Source organism: Coptis chinensis, chromosome 2 (genome assembly GCF_015680905.1).
Source record: "Coptis chinensis isolate HL-2020 chromosome 2, ASM1568090v1, whole genome shotgun sequence".
NCBI lineage: Eukaryota > Viridiplantae > Streptophyta > Magnoliopsida > Ranunculales > Ranunculaceae > Coptis > Coptis chinensis.
In genome coordinates this window covers 83,210,710-83,225,493 of record NC_141457.1, presented here as the reverse complement: position 1 = coordinate 83,225,493, position 14,784 = coordinate 83,210,710, and the positions used below count along the sequence as shown (strand labels likewise).

Here is a 14,784-nt window from a genome sequence, read left to right as displayed (position 1 = left end):
CAGAAATGTGCCACTTTAGCGAGATAAAGGAGCAAAGGTCGGTTACTAAGGAGTTTCGTGATTAAAGGCCAAGATTCAAGAAGACAAAGCCTTTCTAAAGCCCGGTCAAAAGCTGAAAAGTCGACGCGGATAGAAATAGCACACAAGTCAGCAGAACTTCCGAAGGCCGTATCTTTGGACTCAGACCTCACAATGGGGCCTACCTTATGTCAAAACGACCGGCTCGGAAAGAGCTTTCCAATGGTCTAAGCCTTGATCCAATCAGAGAAGCAGAAGTAGACGAAAAGTATGTTGAAGCCAACTGCAGCTGTAGAGGCCTTTTTGGACTGAAAGAATTGGGTTTTGGGCCTGATTCTCTGGCCCAAAACATGGCTCCAAGCCCATGCACGATTTTTGAATCTGAAAGTATAAAAACCAAAGTTGAACTATTTGTTAATGGTAGCTAGTTAGACCTAAAACTATATAGAACTCTAGATCTAGTTTTCAGTAGAGTAATTAAGTTTAAGTTCCATTTCCAATTCTTGTTTTAGATTAAGTCTTGAATCATTGTTCTTGATTGATTAGATAAATAAAATAGTTATTTTTTTATCAATTTCGATTTTTGTCATTTCAATTTATAGATCTAATTTTAATTCTTGTTGATTATCATTTCGTAGTTTAAGTAGATTGAAACATTGTTAGTTAAATTAGTTAAGTTAGAATTTTAATATGATGTGTAGTTATAATTCAATGGGAAATGATGGGTTGATGACTCAAGGCTAAAACCTCCATTAGAAGGGTTGATGAAGCTTTGATGAAAACTTAGTGGTATAGTGTAGAAGCATTGTAGAATCTATTCCACTCTGAAAGGTCGTGATTCGCCATGAGAATGGGTGGACGACCTCACATGCTAGTTAGTATTTGATAGAAATGCCATGAACACTAGGGATTAGAACTCGAAATTCTTACCGTAAGAATGTAAGAATCGAGATACAAGAATCTATGCTAGGTTATTAAGTTGGATTCGAGGTGGATTCAATTCTCCTCTAATCCTTTATCTAGATTCAAAACAATCATATTTCCATAGCATTCGTAGTTTAAATTCAACATAATCAATTTCATATTGTATCGTTAGTATAACACCCTTCGTAAATCTCTCATTAGACTTAAGACCGATTAATTAGATTAGAAAACATTCCATGCTAGAGAACTAGGAGTGGAACGAATTTGTTACTCCACTCTATTTCGATAGAATTGAGAGTAGAAACTTTGATAAATATAGGCACATAACATAGTTTTAGTTTACTTACGTTTTGAGTTTCATCGTTCATTTCGTAGGTAAACTATCAATTTTATGTTTTATCACTATGGTAAGACATAGAGTTAGCTATAGGATATTTGGCATTGGCTTTGATGTCTGGTTCATATTGTTTCTTAGGAACTCCCTTACTAGCTCTTTGTGATTGTCTAGGTTCAAGACTTTCTAACCAAACAGATTCATTAACGGTTATAGGAGGTACCTAAGGTGGATCATGCTGATCAAGATCTTCAGTTATTGATGTAGAAGGGGAAATGTCGTGTACTAGGGGTGGGAATTTGGCCCTAACGACCCTAACCCGGCTCTGACCGACCCGACCCTAAGCCCTATAAAGCCCTCACAACTAAAGCCCTCAAAGAGTTTAGGGCCGGCCCGGCCCGGCCCTAATGCCTTCTAGGGCAGGGCTAGGGCTAAGATTCTAAAACATAAACCCGACTCTAATCCAGCCCTCATTAGCTCGACCCTAACCAAGCCCTAACCGGCCCTGTTTCACACTTTCACTATAAATACACATACCATAATTGTCCAACTCTTTGTTAAATATTTTCAATTAAAATAACATTGTCCTTTATAATTTATCACTTACACCCAAGGGTACTTCCAATAACTTGTCTTATATAACAAAAACTTGTCAACTTAGCAGCCATGAAGAACAATGAGCACTAGCCTAATAAAAAATAAGACTTTATTCCTTTGATCATCAAGTCAAAGTCCATAACTTATTATTCTCAATTTCTTTTCTCACTTATTTCTTATAAATTATATTTTATTCACATCCAAGCCAAGTCTAAAACTAAAGGTTTCCTTCCACACCATTAAAGCAAAATACAAAGCAAACATTTGTAACATAGAAACCAAAAAACAACCTTTGTCAGAAAAATGACATTTGTAATCTTAAACCTTTCTCCATCACTTGTTCAAAAGCCAATATTTTCATTTCCATATACAAAGCTTGAATCACTTTTAAATTAGAAGAAAGGTAATATTATATTTGTTTGAATCTATTATAGAAATAATTTATGATATTACAAATAGTTTAACAACTTCCATGACTCTTAACCAAAACTATTATGTTTCTTCTTTATATCTATTACTTCTTCCTTTAAAATGATAATATAATTATTTGTCTATGTATTTCAATGTTAAATGTAATTTTAGTGAGGTTTGAGTACAAGGAAGAACAAATTCGAACTCTCGATGTACTTGACCATTAGATTGTGGATGTGCATTTTAAATTTTTGGACTTATACAGGATTATTACTAGATTGGTTGGACTTTGAGTTTGTAGATTATTGTACATTTTTGTAATATAAATGAGTTTTAAAACTGATGTAGTAAAAAAAAAGAAAATATATAGGGTAGGGTAGGGTCAGGGCTTGAGGTTTAGACTTGTGACCCGGCCCGACCCGACCCTATGCTGACTTTAGGGCCAGGCCGACCCGGCCCTAATATCTAAAGGGCTTTAAATGTTTAGGGCCGGGCTAGCCCGACCCGGCCCATTGCCCACCCCTATCGTGTACTACCATTTCAGGATACATCCGCTCTTCTGGAGTTTGGATACATCCGGATCATGTCTTCGCTCTACTGCTACAGGATCAATTTCTGCTTCAGGAACTTCAAATCGTTCTTCCAAGTGTTCCAATTCCCCAAAGACATCAGGATTCCCTTCACCGTCACTCTCCCCCTGAGTAATACAGGTCGGATTTATGGAATGAGACATCAAGAGATATATGCATCTTGTCAGTAATGGGATCATAACACCTATACCCTTTCTGAAACTCTGCATAACCCACAAAATACACTTATTTGCACGAGGATCAAGTTTACTTCGTTCTGGTTGTGGGATATGGACATAAGTTGTACATCCAAACACCCGAGGCTCAAGTTAGGCATGGATGGGATGGACAAAAGTGTATGGAGTTTCTGATAAGGATTATGTAACTAAATTACCCGTGAGGGAGTACGGTTTATAACATATGCTGCTGATTTCACTGCTTCACCCCAGTAGGATCGAGGTACATTCATGCCAAACAAGGAAGCACGAACAACTTCCAACTACTGCCTATTCTTCCGTTCTGCTAAACCATTTTGTTGGGGGGTACCAGAATTGGAGGTTTGATGACGAATTCCAATTGACCGGCAAAATTCAGACATGAGGCCATTCACAAATTCGCCACCATTATCGGTCGAAAGACCACGATAGATCGGTTGATATCGCCGCCACCACCATTTTGTAAAAATCAGTAAACATCCCATATACATCACTTTTGTTTTTCAGTAACGACACCCACATCATGCGAGTGCAATAGTCAATAAAAGTCACATAATATCTAGCTCCAGAAAAAGTAGAAACTTTGGCAGGACCCCAAACACAGAATGAATTTTCATAAAAGGAACAGGACATCTATTAATACTTGGTGAATATAAAATACGGTGGCTCTTGGCCAGTTCACAAATGTCACAATGAAACTCAGACTCACTAACAACTGAAAATAACTGAGGTTGCAACCTCTTCAAATAACCAAAAGATAGATGACCTAACCTACGATGCCATAACCACACAACTTCTTTTGCATTCTCGACCCTATTGACCTGATTAGCTTGCCCCAGAAAATTCTTTTGTTTCTCGCCAGTTTCTATCAAATCCAGGTAGTATAGTTTCCCCTTTTTAACACCATAACCAAGAATCTGTCAAGTCAGAATGTCCTGAAAAGCACAGAAAGATGGATAGAATGTCACAGTACATGCAAGTGCGAGGATAATTTGACAAACAGACAATAGGCTATAGGCAAGGGATATGATGGAACAACTAAGACAGATTCAAGAGTGAAGGTTTTAGATAACTCAATAGACCCTTCTCCGCTAACCGGAGTTAGAGTACCATCAGCAGTAGAAACAGTGGTTTGAGGTGAAGTTCTAAGACTTTTGACAAGGTTAGGGTCATTTGTCATATGGTCAGATGAACCTGAATCAATTATCCATGTACTATTCGAAATAACCTTACCATTCATACCTGATTGCGCGACACTAGCCGAAGCATTGTCTCCATTCACAACATTAGCAATAGCGGCCTTGCTTAAATTCTTTCGTGGCCTCTTCGAGAAGTCCCACCAATCAGGATAACCAATCACTTCATAACATCTCTCCTTGCTATGACCCAAATCTCCACAAACACCGCACGTTTTATCTGCCCAAGGATTTGATTTACCTTTAGGATGGCGTGGAGGACCAGAAAAACCTGGAGGAGTTGTCTTGCTATGAATAGCCAAGACAGAGGATCTAGTTGATACAGAGTGCCCCATAGCCTGTTTTTCATATTATACCTTACGAATGTAAGCATAGCTTTGTTCCAAGGAAAATTTAGGTTCTTTCTGAAGGATCTCTCCATACACCTGATCATACTCCTGATCTAGTCCACGTAAAAACATATGAACACGCATTCTGGACATCGTGGACGTTTCATGGAGTACATCTTCAACACTGTTATTTTGGGAGGTCACCCTCTGATCAATCTCCTGGAACATAGCCACCAATTCGTTGTAATAGGAACGAATAAGTCTCCTATTCTGCTTCGCTTCAAAGCACTTCGTATTCAATTCAAAAATTCGAGTTTCATCAGAGTCATCATAGAAGGTCTTCTCCACAGCCTCCCAATATCTTTTGCAGTAGGAAGACGAATATAACGGTTCATAAGAGAAATCTCTATAGAATTAATAAGCCAGCTTTTTACCTTTTCATTATCTGTTGCCCAAACTTCATATTCGGACGAATTCATAAGCGATTCAACCTTTGCGCCAGTCAAATAACCAAGTTTTCCCCTTGCTCCAATCCGCATCCACATGAGAAGAGCCTAGATGGTATAGTTGGACTTATCTAATGGAACAGTTTTTGGGAACGTTGAGTTGTCTTGTGGGGTGTAGTGGTGATGAATGATGCTTGAAGAATTGTTGTCAGATTCAGCCATTGCAGAAAAAAAAAACGATTTAGGTTTTTGAAGAAAATAAAAAATAAAACTGATTTGAGGTTTAAGATTCAAGGATTCAATAATGGGTTTGCGATTCAAGGATTCAATGCAGCGGATTTCAATGGTTTGGCTCCGATACCATGTAGATTCAGAGATTCAATTCAGTTTATTATTTACTTGATTGAATTCTAAGATATTACAATTTGTTTTATATAGAAGTTACCACAAATAGAAACAAAACAGTTGGTTGCTTGAGAAACACGGGGCGCGGGTCGCGCTCAAGTTACTGGAGAGAAGCGCGGGTCGCGCTCCATTTGTACCTTATCTGAGCGCAGGTCGCGCTCTATACATGAAAACTCCTATACAGCTTTCTACATGATAATGTTGAATATCTTCTAAAAATTGTGCAGAGAGAAGTCCTTAAGTCAGATGATTGACTATTTTAGTGATATGATTCTTTAACACACTCCATGTGGTAGTACTCAGATTTTGCATCTAAAATGCAAAAAATTATACTTATTTTCTGGTTTTCTCTCCCTCTTCACATTCACAGTAACTCCATAATGTTATTATGTGTTAGGTTTTGGCACTAGACCACTTTATGCTGAAATATTGCCAGGGGAGGATAAGATCCCATGCTATTGCAAGCCATTTTTTTTTGCATGCATGCATGAATGAAAATGTGAATATTATATTAATAATAATAATAAAGTTACAATATATGGGTTAAGAACCTCTTGAGTTGGATTAAGTTCCCACTTTGAAGTAGATGTAATTCATTTATATCTTGCTAGAATGTTTCTAGCCCTTGGTGGAAGTGGAGTTGGATGCACATTTTTCGCCTTGGACTTGCATCCTCCTTTCTTCTGAACCTACCAATCTACCTCTTTAGTGTAATCAGCCCAATTCACGGAGCTCAGCAATCTTTCAGCTTCAATGCTAACAAGATTTCTTGTAGGAGAATGTGTTGGTTCTTCACATTCCTCATCGCCACTCCTCTTCATCAACTAGATCAGCCCATTTGATGGCTGTTAAATTCTATGTTAGTGGTGATGCTAGGAGAGTTGTGACATTGATATATTAGAGAAACCAAGAAGAAGCACAATGGAGAAGACTAGAGATTGATTAGGGTTAGAGTTCTTGGATCTTAGAGAGTTCTTGGGTTACTTGTTCTCTATCCAGAGTTACATACTTATACTAACCTAAAACATGATAATATAAACTACTAGATATGGATGTCCACACTTATAGAAACGTGAGACTTTACATATAGGACATATTCTAATACTGACATATTATAATACTCCCCCTCCAGCTGTAGTGCCGCAAACTTGCAAATTCCAACTTGAATGACAAAAAGAAAAGATAAGAATACAACTCCCCCTTTCGCATAGAACTGTCTTTAGTTGAAGAACTCGAACAACTGTTGAGACGTTCTGGAGGTGAAACTGGTCGGTTTAGGCAATGACCTAACTTGAATACTGAAGGTGTACCACAGTCACAAACTGAAATCATAACATCGATTTAGTGGCACACTGCTTGGCTACTACTCACTCCATTCGCTGTCATGGCTGTCATAATATAAATTGAAAACAATAACATTGATTTGATGTGCGCTTCTTGGCTGCTACTATCAATATCACTGTTAATGTCAACAAAATACTATTATGGGTACTCCTGAATATTGAATACTGAATACTGAATACTGGTGCAGTTATAACTTGACTGCTACTTGAAACATACATGCAGTTTAGGTGTGACTGCTACCTGAAACATATATGCAATTTAGGCTTAACTGCTACCTGAAACATACGTGCAGTTTAGGCTTGACTGCTACCTAAAACATACGTGAAGTTTAGGCTTGACTGCTACCTGAATACTGAAGACTACGGTTTAGGCATGATTGCTACCTAAAGACTGAATAGTGGATATGCCTTGTCATGAAGAGTTCGTCAAGGCATGCTAAAACATACGTGTATTTTAGGCTTGATTGCTACCTGAAACATACGTTATCTCCCTATTCCCCCTCTCAAGTTGGAATATACAAGGCTAAGGTGAAACATACAAAGGCTTGTCTATTTCGACTTGAACTTGAAACTGAGAAAATCAAATACCAACTTATACAACCAACCAATGACCACTTAAAAAAAACAATACTTCATACGCCATTACACAAAAAAAAATCTAACAGAACATGCATCAAACAATACTCACTATAGAGGGTGGAGGGTGGGTCGCGTCTTTTTATGACTGCGAACTTCTGTAACAATGGAAGATAGAAAGAATAATTCTTCATGAGATAGAGATCGTGTGCCCCTATAATACTTCAAACAAACAACTTGATTATGTTCTAGAAACTGAGACAGAAGACGACATCAATACCAACTGCGTGGAAGCTAGAAACCCAAACATCTATAACGGCATACAAACAATACTACCCCTCCAATCCTGGATGAGAGTGTAAACTACCTTCCAAAGTCTTGATACATCAAAAATCTCGGAACCTGATGTGTGGAGGCTAGAGCGCGTGCGTGCCTTGGGCAAAACTAACTTTTTTTTTCCACGACATGGGAGCATGCACCCCTTGGGCCTTGCTATAGTTGAGCGCGTGTGCGCCCTCTTCTCTGAATGAAAAACGAACCGTATTGAAAACAATATTTGGCGTGCGCGCCTAGCAGAAGGCTTAGACTGAACGCGTCTGCGTCTCGTCCAATACTAATTTCAGAGACTGCGAGATACAGAGAGGTTGTACCCCTCTTATCAATACTAAGACAGAGAGATTCCGGAAGAAGGTGACTGCAGAAGCGAAATAATACTAAGAAACCAATACTGAGAAACTTCGGATCTCTCTCCTAGCTTTCTTCAAACAAACTTTAAACACCAGCGGAATCTTAAAAACTTACTTCGAACTATAGAGAATAATGAGATGAGAGATTTCGAAACTTAGAATACTTAAACATGTCGATGAACAGTACCGTGAACAGTATCGGTGAATAGTAATGATGAATAGTACCTGTGAATAATGCCAGTGAACAATAATGATGAATAGTGCCGGTGAATAGTAAATCTTCCAGAGAAATATTGAAGCTTGAATTGAGATAGAAGAACTTCCAACTCAGACTGGTATATTCCAACTAATAGGGAGATAACGTATGTTTCAGGTAGCAGTTAAGCCTAAACTGCACGTATATTTCAGCATACCTTGACAAACTCTTCATGACAAGGCATATCTACTATTCAGTCTTCAGTATTCAGGTAATAGTCATGCCTAAACTGCAGTCTTCAGTATTCAGGTAGCAGTCATGCCTAAACTATAATCTTTAGTATTCAGGTAGCAGTCAAGCCTAAACTGCAGTTTTCAGTATTCAGGTAGCAGTCAAGCCTAAACTGCACGTATGTTTCAGGTAGTAGTCAAGCCTAAACTGCACATATGTTTCAGGTAGCACTCAAGCCTAAACTGCACATATGTTTTAGGTAGCAGTCACTCCTAAACTGCACGTATGTTTCAGGTAGCAGTCACACCTAAACTGCACCAGTATTCAATATTCAGTATTTAGGAGTACCCATAAGAGTGTTATTGTTCAATCTCTAGTCTTCTCCATTGTGCTTCTTCTTAGTTTCTCTAATATATCAATGTCACAACTCTCCTAACATCACCACTAACATAGAATTTAACATGGTATCAAAGTGTCAGGTTCAAATCAAAGTTTAGTAGTATGCTAGGAGAGGAATCCTTCACCAACAATCAAAATCAAAATCAATTTGTTTTAATTTTCAGTATTCAAGTCAAGTTTCAATCTTTTTCACAAGAAGAAGCACAATGGAAAAGACTAGAGATTGATTACGGTTAGAGTTCTTAGATCTGAGAGAGTTCTTGGGTTACTTGTTCTCTACCCAGAGTTACATACTTATACTAACCTAAAATATGATAATAGAAACTATTAGATATGGATGTCCACACTTATAAAAACGTGAGACTTTACATATAGGACATATTCTAATACTGACATATTCTAATAATGGCCTTTCACCAAGCGTTCCTAGTGAAATATGATGATTGTTCTACTACATATGATTTACAGGGCGATTGTATTCATCCAAGTTTGCAACTTCCTCACTCTAAAACACTTGGCACTTTTTATTCAGTGTTAGAAGTTGCACATCATAGAAAACTTTTGTTGCCATAAAAAGTTAATCATGGAATTCTATTATGTTGTAGCAGTGGCATGGCTTGCTATAAAACAAAGTATATCATAAAAAAAAAAAAATCGACTTACTTATACTGAAGATTTACAATTAAAAACGTATTTTGTGGTTTTCGTTTTAAATGGGATGTTGGCATTCTTTGCTATAAATCGTTGCATGGTCAATTTTTAGGTTTGAAACGATACCAAGGTTTACATTGAGTTTGTAGCAGTTTGAAGCTTTGAACCCTCTGACTGAAATGGTAGCAAGGGTTTGAGTGAGTTTGTAACTTTGTATTAAGTAGGAACCCTCGGAAAACAGTTTAGACTTTTGTAGTGCTAATATATAGCATGGGATCGCCAGTGAGACAAAATAATTGTGGCAAATTCTAGCATCGAAGAAGACGTAGTTGTTAATACATGTTCTGCCTTATGGCACTTGACATCGAAGAAGATTTAATTTTGTGAGCGTGTTTCAGTCTCGGTGGAGATGTCACTACTAAAAAACGGTTTTTTATATCGGTTTAACTGTTATTTTATCCTCGGCCAAAATTTCTTATATCGTTTTAAGTTTTCTTATATCAGTTGCTAAATTCTTATATTGGTTTTATTGTAACCGATATATAAAGTTCAATATTTCATATCACAAATTTCCTAGCGATCTAACTCTAGGGATGTCCAAACGGGTACTTGGCCTCGTCCGAACCCAACTTTTCGGGTTTTGAACGGGTATCGAGTTACCCAAACCCAGATCAGTTTTTAACGGGTCGGGTATTTTGTTGAGAAGTGTGACCAAACCCTATCCTAACCCTATATTTCGGGTACCCATCGGGCTCGGGTTCGGATAGGATAAAGCCCAATATAAATGAAGAAAGAAGACCATAAGAAACTTTATTTGAAATATATATATACATTTTATTCCTTCTTCGGCTATCCACCAATCCTTCAAACAAAATAAAACTTCTAATGGACTTGGAAGTAATTATCACTTATACTCGGACATAATTATTTGATATGATTTAAAAATAGATAGATTCAGAATGAACTATAGACACATGATCAATGAACTATAGACATATGATCACGTGCAATTACTGAAAAAATTGAAAATCCTGACATAAATTTTTTCATAATCCAATATATTAAATAACTCATAATTGTAAACATGAATGAGATCATAATCCAAATATTTATCTAATTCATTCTTTTATATGAGATTAGTAGTATGCAATTGAAACCGGATTTAGGGTTCGATTTCGGGTTTTTTATCCCTTTTAACGGGTTTAGGGTTAAATTATCGGGTCGGGCTTGGGTTAGAGAGTGTGACCAAACCCTACCCTATGTATTTCGGTTTGGATTCGGGTTCGGGTTTTGTTGGGTTCGGACAGGGTTTGGTGTGGGTATTTTGTTATGGTTTTGGGTAGGTTTCGAGTTTCGGGCAAGATGTACATCCCTGGATCTGACTAATTCATTTTATATATATCGGTTCTGCTTTTGCGATATTATAAAATTTCATTCTGATATCTCATATCGATCTAACCAAAAGTCTCAAACTCAGGGGCCATTTGTTTTTGCCTCTTATAAGACATTGATGTCTTATAACCTCTTATAAGATGTGGCCCAGTGATTTTTGACATTTTTTTGGTTTGTTTTTTGCCTTTTATAAGAGGTATTCTACTAGAAATGTCTTATAAGATGCATGATTTTTGTAAGTACCAAAATTGGATCTATTACAATTTTATAAGTCTTGTAAGCTGAAAAAAGACGCAAACGCCCCAAGCACACTACCCTTTTCCCTCATTCTCTCTTCTGCCTTCTCTAAAAACTCATTTCTTCCCAACCCAAGTTGCCACACCCATTGCCTCTATTTCTGTTGTTGCTGCTCCACCGTGCACGTGCTACTGCTGCTGTTGCTTCTTTGCCACCAATCACAAGCTCCAGCTTTTTGCTACTGGTATGTCGATCGTATTTTATAGAAATTGGTTAGTTAGTGTAGTTTGTATGTCACCCATTTTCTGGAAATGATTAGATTAGTAACAAACTTCTCGATCTCTTGGTCAGGGAATTAAAATGATTTGGTTTCATTTATAAACAAGTTGAATGTTTGATTTATAAAATGATTTAGTGGTAAACAAATAGTGTCAGAAGTCAGAACTACTATGTTTGATTTAAAAGTGATTGTTGCACTTCTAATCTCTAGGCCACAATATAGTAATACCCGGTTTTGCTTGTCATTGTGCATCTATTAGTGCTGAGGGGAAGATCCCTCTTTGATGCTTTATTCGTCTGAATTTTGCTTAGTTGATATTTAATAAACCCGTTCTTTCTAAATTTGGCTAATTGAAACTTGCAACTGTTGAATTGACCATAACTGGTAAAATCACCAAATTACAGAACACGGTGATATCTGTGTGACACTCACTCCTATCAGTAGCGATTTCTTGGGGACCTCCTGTTGATATGTCAGTCTTGGTTTTGCTCATTCTTTTAACAGCTTTTATCACTTTATGGTCTTCTTTACATTGGGTTGCATTGAATGTGTCATGTAAGTTTCCGAGATGGAGTTATTCTTACCCTAAGAAGCTTTGAGTCTAGTCTGGTTTAGGGAATGATAGAGCAATGGATTTCTATCTAGATAGTTTTGTATGCTACTCTGTGTTCTCGAGTAAGTGGAGATTGCTTAGTGGAACAAACTTTTATCTTTTGATGATGATGATGAGAGAGAGCAGCTCCTGTTCCTTGTACATTACTAAAATTGATAATCTGTCTTTTTTATTTTTGTTCGGTTAGCTTGTTCCTTCCTTAACTCTGAAGCACTTGTATCTAGACTCCTAACTATCCGAACTATGCTTTGAACAATGAACTATATGCATTGTTATTTAGATTTTCAAAGTGCTGAAATAATCTATAATGAACTGTTTTTCTTTTTTGTTTTTTACAAAGTGCTTGCTTGTTTACGTTAGAACATATATATCATGGCTAATAATGTCGACAATGCAACTGATATATCCAATACACGTTTAGTTAGAGCCAATGGTTATCCTGGCTCTTCAATACAGTTGATAGTGTCATTAGGAGTTTCTGAAAGTAAATGCATATTTATGAATTTCATTGTTGGTTTTGTTGTGGAAAAGCATAGTGTTAAGTAAATGACTTATATAGTTTTATGTGATGGATACATTGAAATGGTTATCCTTTTTATATGTAGGTCTATATGGATTCTTTTAAGTTATCATTGTTGGTGAGTCTTATAGCATTAGTGATATTGCTCAAACGTGCAAAAAGAAATACACTCCCAAGGAGAGTCCGTCAAAAGATGTGCATTTCCAAACGTAGTGGAGAAGATTTAGTTAGGGAGACTTTGAATGGTCCATCAAAACAAATTTTCCAATCTTTTAGGATGGAAAAAGAATCTTTTCAAACATTATGTAGTCATTTTCGAGAAAGAGGGTACTTGGCTAATAGTAAACACCTACTTTTGGAAGAAAAGATGATGATGTTTTTGTTAACACTTAGTCATAACACTCGTATGGCACATGTAAGTTGGTTATTCCAACATTCTGGAGAAACAATTCACAAGTACTTTCATGAAGTGTTGAAAGCTATGATTTTGTTTTCCAAAGAGATGATTGTACCACCATCTTGGGATGCCCCAATTGGAGAACTTAGAAGTTATAAGGAACTTAGAGAAGGAGCATTCAAAAGGGTTGTTGGAGCATTAGATGGCACTCTCATTCATGCAGTTATTCCTCCTAATAAACAGACCCCTTACAGAGGAAGAGGTGGAAAAGATTGTTGGCAAAATGTGTTGGCAATTTGTACTTTGACATGAAATTCATATATGTTGTGGCTGGATGGGAGGGGACTGCCCATGATGCTAGGGTGTTAACTACTTCAGTGCGGAATCCAGCTTTCAGGTTTCTATTACCTCCTCGAGGTAAATATGTACTCTTTGTTTTATTGTAATGTTATCTACAAAAGTATTACTTGTATATGTGTACTAAATTGTCATCTATTTCTATTGTATAGATAAGTATTATCTATGTGACGCGGCTTACATGCATACCAGGGGCTTTATGGCTCCATATCGTGGTGTACGATATTGGCTTGTCGATCTGACGATCACCCCGAAGTCGTGCTAGGACTAAGGAGGAGAAGTTTAACCATTGCCATTCAAAACTAAGGAATGTGATTGAGAGGAGCTTTGGAGTTTTGAAAGCTAGGTTTCCTATTTTGAGCAAGATGTCAGGGTATAAGTTGCCAATTCAGAGGAACATAGTCATTGCTTGTATGGCTCTTCATAACTTCCTTCGTAGAGTTGCCCTCAACGATGTGTTATTCCAAGCATATGGTAATGAGGAACTTCTTGTGAATAATCAGATTCCGGTAGACCCATAAACAAATGATGGTGTTGAGCAAGTTTTCATGCCACAAGATCAAGCTTATATGATTAATTTACGATCTCAAATTGCAGATATCCTTATGGCTAGGCCTAATAATCCTGAGTGATGTTCTTGTTAGTCGTGTTTTATGATGTTTAACTTCTTGTAAACTCTTGTTTGATTTGCTATATTTATGACTTGTAAACTCTATTTTTCTGACATATCGTTAATATGAGAATGTTTAGACTTTTTTGCTTGGCGTTTGAGTTTATTATATTGTGACATGTAAACAGGTTGATTAATATGAGATATGACTTTGAAATTATTGTTGATATTTATAAGCAGGTAAGATGGCATCAAAAGATGTTGTGTTTGTTTTTTCTTTTTTTGTTGAATAATGACCGAAAGTACAAATTATGTAATGGTATGTAAAACAGGGTTATATTTGTCAAATAACCATCTATAAAATGTTGTGTGTTTGTTTTTTCTTTTTTTATAAGTGTTTATAAGAGGAAATTAAAATGAAGACCCTCTGCAAGTCAGCTCCAAAAGACATGATCTTATAAGAGGAACTTAAAATGAAGACATGATCTTATAAGAGGGTCTTGATTGTAGGATGTGGTTTGATGATTCTTCTGCAGCTAATGGTGAAGTTGCAAGTCAGCTCCAAAAGTTTGGCAAGATTATAGAAAAGATGATAAAATCAAGTCAAATAAGTATTCCACTTGAGAAGGGGGTGTTTGAAGAAGAGATATCATTCAATTATTTCTTAAAATCTGATTTGTTAGATATTTGTAACATGAAAAAGCTTTAGGTTAGCTCAATGACTGCATACCTAAGGTAAACCATTTGTCTCAAGAGGAATTTTTTATACATTGGGTGTTATTGCCATTTAATTTACTATACTTATTTTTTTAGGTTTCTCTACGACCGATTTGAAAGTTCTCGAGCAAAATA

At 36.8% G+C, this 14,784-nt stretch overlaps 1 pseudogene; it reads left to right on the top strand.

Annotated features, from left to right (window-relative positions):
- The first annotated feature begins 12,659 nt into the window (after positions 1-12,659).
- Positions 12,660-13,587, top strand: LOC147518345 (uncharacterized; annotated as a pseudogene).
- Positions 13,588-14,784: the final 1,197 nt, after the last annotated feature.